Source organism: Lactuca virosa, chromosome 2 (assembly GCF_052849685.1).
Source record: "Lactuca virosa cultivar CGN04683 chromosome 2, Lactuca_virosa_CGN04683_v6, whole genome shotgun sequence".
Classification (NCBI taxonomy): domain Eukaryota; kingdom Viridiplantae; phylum Streptophyta; class Magnoliopsida; order Asterales; family Asteraceae; genus Lactuca; species Lactuca virosa.
Window position 1 is genome coordinate 70,039,564 of NC_136427.1, and position 5,332 is coordinate 70,044,895.

Genomic DNA, 5,332 nt, shown 5'->3' on the forward strand with positions numbered 1-5,332 from the left:
TTATAGCATGAATTGATTGGTCCATTTGTGTTAACCTCCGGTCCATATTATTCAGCATAGCCATCATAGCTGCTATTTCTTCAGTTTGTGCACCTCCACTTCCTTTGATTCCTTCTTTCCTAGGGTTGTGGTACTCACGAGAGTGCTTCGCGAATTCTTCAATCAGCTCCTTGACCTCCCTTGGATTTTTCTTTTTCAAAGGTCCTTGAGAATCAAGGAGTTGTCTTGTGATAACATTGACCCCATCATAGAAGATTGACATCTCTTGTTGAACATTAAGATCATGTTGAGGGCAATTTCTGATCAAGCCTTTGTAACGCTCCCATGCTTCGTATAATGACTCCCCCGGTTGTTGTTCAAAGTTGGCTATTACCTTCTTGAGTTTAGCTATCTTGGATGGTGGGCAAAATTGGTCAAGAAACTGCTCATGCATTTGAGCCCAAGTGGTGATCGTACCCGGTGGAAGTGATTTTAACCATTCTTTAGCAGCTCCCTTAAAAGTAATGGGCAGCATCCTGAGCAAGATGGTGTTTCTATTGACATTTGGGACATTGAAGTAATCCGCAATGTCATTGACTTCATCGAGATGCTTGAAAGCATCCTCATGATCCTTCCCATAAAATGGGATATCCTTCAGTGCATTCAAGATGTGCCCCTTCAGCTCGAATGTGGCAGTGGCAGGTATTACGGGTTGGATTAAACCGGGACCCACATCCTCTCGAATCCGCTTCTTGTAAGCTCCCATGGACATCTCCTCAATGTTTGCCATTTCGTCCTCTTGCTTGTCTTCGGGCTCACTCGCAAATATTTCAAATTCTGGGTCTGACTCGTATTCTGATTCGTGTGGATTAGAAACTGGATCAAGTTCTTCAACTTTGCCTTTATCCTTTGGGGTTGAACTTGACTCTCCTGTCTTCTTTCCCGACTTCCTTGAAAAGGCTGATTTTAATTCTTGCAGTGTCGTCTTCTTTGGCGTGTGATCTTCCTTCGCGTTCTTATTCTTATTTTTGTGAAGGGCTGACTCCGGATCTTCATGTGGTGGCACCAAAGGTGTGTTAGAGCCTCTGGTCATGAACTCCTGCAAACTAAACAAAATAACAACGTAAAAACGAACTAAAATAGAAAAATAAACTAAAAACTAAAGAAAACTAAAAATCACAGTTCTCACGTCGTGAATCTTTAAGATTCACGTCGTGAGTCCTGTAACAGATGAAAACAATTCAAACCTTGCTGGAAAATTAACTTTTTGCAGGTTTTATCCCACAAAAAGTACCGGTTAATCTAAAGCAAATAAATAAGTAATAAACTAAGCCGTTCCCCGTAACGGCGCCAAAAACTTGATGTGCACGATAGTACCCACTAATTTTATAATTTATAACCTAACTAACTAACTAACTAAATTGCACCTAGACAGTGTACCTAGTCGAATTATAGAATAGTTTGGTAAGTCGGGTGTCGATCACAGGGAACGGTGTTGACTAATTAATTTATTTACTACTAAACTAACCTAATTACTAACGAGCTAAAAAGGGGTTTTTATCTAATTTTGCAAGTTTAGATGAACTTAATTCTTTAACAAAAACTCAATCTATAAACAAAACACTTCTGTTAGTTCGAATCCGCTTTCACTCAATATTTATATATTAGATAGGACTATTACTGTTGGTTACCAAATTAAGAAGTATTAGCAATTTAGTTCTAAATCTACTAATTATTAATCAATTCATGTAAATCTATGTATGGTCATACCATAGTTAACACATAATCAATTATTAAATAAGATTGGAGCCATGAAAGATTGATTAATCAAAACACAATTACAGTCATAATATGAGTTCTCTAATACAGCTTAATTCAATGATTCAATTATTTATCTAAGATTGGTTTGATCTTAGCTCTAATAACTAGTGTTCATTATATTATTAGGTATTCATATTCATGCAGATTTGTGTTCACTAACTACACAGAACAAGAATTTAAAGCAATCAAATAATTAATTCAAGCATGCTAGGTAAAATCAATCAACACAAGCGTATCACCAACAAGTAAAGTCAAGTCTAACGCATTAAAACCATGAGTTCCAGCTTCATCTAGCTAACAGAAGCAGCTAGATTTAGCTGGACATACTAACAGCTAAATAAACAAAAACTATAATCAAGGACATGTTTAAGTGTACCAATCTATAAAACAAATTATGAACTTCTTCTTCCTTGGTGTTAAAACCAGCTCCCAGAGCTTCTTCTCCTCTGAATTTCGTCTCCAGGAACCCTTCTAAGCCAGCCAAAAGTCCCCCAATCGTAATGGAGAAGGGTATATATATTTTCTCCAAAATCACCGTTCACGTCGTGAGAATGTAAAACTCACGTCGTGAACTCGAGGTAATCGTGATCGTCAAGGATTCCTTCACCCGGATGCTTATCTTCTAACTCTTTGCACTCACGTCGTGAACCATCAACTGTTCACGTCGTGAGTACGTCTTTTTTTGGGTGTTTTTCTTGTCTTTCAAGCCTTCAACCTCCAAAGTTACATCCTTTAACGCTTCTAGTCCCTTTTCTTCAAAATGTCTTCTTTTTGGCTGCAAAATATAATTTAACCTTATAAGTACCATTATTCTATGCAAATGACCAAAAAATATATAAAAATGTACTTAAATATTGCCTAAAAATATGTATAAATATGGCAATATCAATTGCTCAAAAGGTTGTTAATATTCTAGTCAGACAAATCTCAAAAGTACCTAAATATAAAAATATTAGTGTACGTCTAGAGTCCTGTAAGGGGTTATAGTCAGAGTCTCCTGGAGGGAGAGCGGGAATTTGTGTATAGATCTATACGGGGTTGACACCCCGCACCTTCATTGTTTGCTACAGCTAGACAGGCCAGTCTAGGGTGACAAATGTCTTTTCCAAAACTAGGGCGCCTGAGAAACGCCAAAACGGGCACTCCGTCAGATTAGTATGGTTATAACGACTCACTAGAATATGTTATATTAACTAGAAATTTATGTAAGGAAAACCTCATAAATAAATTTTGGCACGTTGTGTTGACTGTCCTACACGTGATAGGTGATGGTTCGCATTTGTTGTGTTGACTGTCCTTTTCAATCGCGTAGAATGTCCACAATTGCCATGTTGATTCTTTCTCCTAACAAGTATAGAGTCGTAATACTGCTATTTTACAAATTAAAAAGCGTAGGACTCTATGGAAAACGTTTGTAAACGGTTTTGAAAACGATAAACTAACCCACACATATACATACTTGGAACTAGAACTTACGAATATTATATAGCAGAAAATATAGGATTTTCTGGAGAAAACGATTTTCTACGATTTCGATAACGATAAATTAGAACGCACACTCAATTTTAATCGATAAGAAGAACAAGATTTTCAACCATATTCTCTTTTTGAAAATAAGGGATTTTTCTGGAAACGGTTGACTATTACTAATCATAAGAACTATTCTCGTACACAGCTCGCTTTTACAAATTATACTACTTTTCAAAATCACTCCTTATAAGGATGAATAAAAGTAATGACATGCACACACATATATCCATGATTTTCAAGGCAAGACTTCAAACGATTTCATAGAAAATATCGGATTTTATGAAAGTACAATGAGAACGATTCTAAACAAGTCTAAATGATTTTATGCAAAAATGCTTATGAACTCACCAACTTTTTAGTTGACGCTTTTCAAAACGACTTGTATTCTCAGGGAACTAGTAAGCAGGTAACAAGGGACGCGAATGCAAGAATATTAGTTGTAGTTTGGATTTTTCTGCTTATGTCTCTTTTGTGTAATTCGAAGGACAAATACAATATGTAAACAATGTAAGTTTGTTATCTCAATGTATGATGTTTTGATTGCTCTGTTTCATTTATATTCAATTGTTATGATACTACACAATGAAGTCACCCGCCTCCGGACGTTTCCGTCGTCTGGTCCGGGGGTGTGACAGATTGGTATCAGAGCATTGTTTATAGTGAACTGGTATATCTAGCCATACAAGATATACAACTATAAATACAATGGGACTAAAACACACTCTGCTTAAAAGTATACTTTGAAAAGATAAGTATTTTATAAAAGTATACATATCTACTAACACAATATCATAACGAGAAGAAAACGAAAGTAACTACAGGTTGAACACTACAGTCAACTCTGGCCAGTTATGTAATCATATCTGGGATAAATATAGCCTGATCAACTATATTTATTTGAGATATGACCAACATGTGCTTGGGAGTGATGGTGGTGTTGCAACAAACCAAAAACCTACCAACTATGAATACAAGAGAATACTCGAACCGAACATCAAGTTTAAAATACTATTGGAGTATTTTAGGATACTATAAACCCCTCCCACACCTAAACTTTCCCCGTATATCTCGTACCTCGATTCTCGAAATTCCTCGCCAAGACTTCTACTACCCTGTCACGGTAAATTACGAATGGGGCAAGGAGAGACCTAAAGAAGTCCATGAGGAAAACCCAAAATTGGATCCTAAGGAATACCAAGAGATGAATTGTGAAAGGAAGGATTTCGACTAAGGGCCAAACAAGGATGAAAGCACCAAGGGAACTCATAGCAAGCTTATTCCTATTGGCAGAAGACCCTTTCACCTTTCTCTTCCCAAATACAAAAACACCCCATGTAGGTACTCCTGGGATAGGCATACCTAGAAATAAAACGATACCCACGCAAAAACAAGTTGAGTGATTGACTCTTATCCAATTTAGGTCGCACCTTCACGAAAGACACCCCGATCCACAATCGACATGCACCGAACTCCGATAGCCAACACCCTCACAAATCAAGCATCACCTCCGTATGGGCCACGAGTAACCCGAATTGACTCCTGACTTCCAACTCTCTTTCATGGAGTAGTGGAGACCGTAGACGAAGCCCATTATGAAACAATGTAAATCCGATCCCCCACAAGTAACAAGAACACCATTCCAAATGCCTTACGAAACCCACAAGTAGGACCAGAAAACTATCCAGACCATGTACACTCCTTAAAAGAGGAAATGGTCATTTGGAGACCACAACTCATTGTAATCAAGGCTAGGGCAGCCTTAGCGGAGTAAAGAACACCAAAGATAGGAGTAAAAAGGCCAAGTACCTTGTGCACCATGGCGATAAAAGAGAATCACCGCGCTACTCGCCTTAGGTTCATAATGCCTTTAATCGCAACCAGTAGTAGTAAACCATGTGGAGTACGCTCTCCAAGAGTCCATATAACCAAGTCCATTAATGACATTGCTAACTATGTGCTATTTTGACAGACTTAACGTCATACAATACATGTTTCCACTCTC

At 37.7% G+C, this 5,332-nt stretch overlaps 1 non-coding gene across 1 annotated transcript; it reads left to right on the top strand.

Annotated features, from left to right (window-relative positions):
• The first annotated feature begins 278 nt into the window (after nucleotides 1–278).
• Nucleotides 279–385, top strand: LOC145161904 (small nucleolar RNA R71). Its single transcript, XR_013738761.1, has one exon. It is a non-coding gene; the product is annotated as a small nucleolar RNA R71 (small nucleolar RNA).
• Nucleotides 386–5,332: the final 4,947 nt, after the last annotated feature.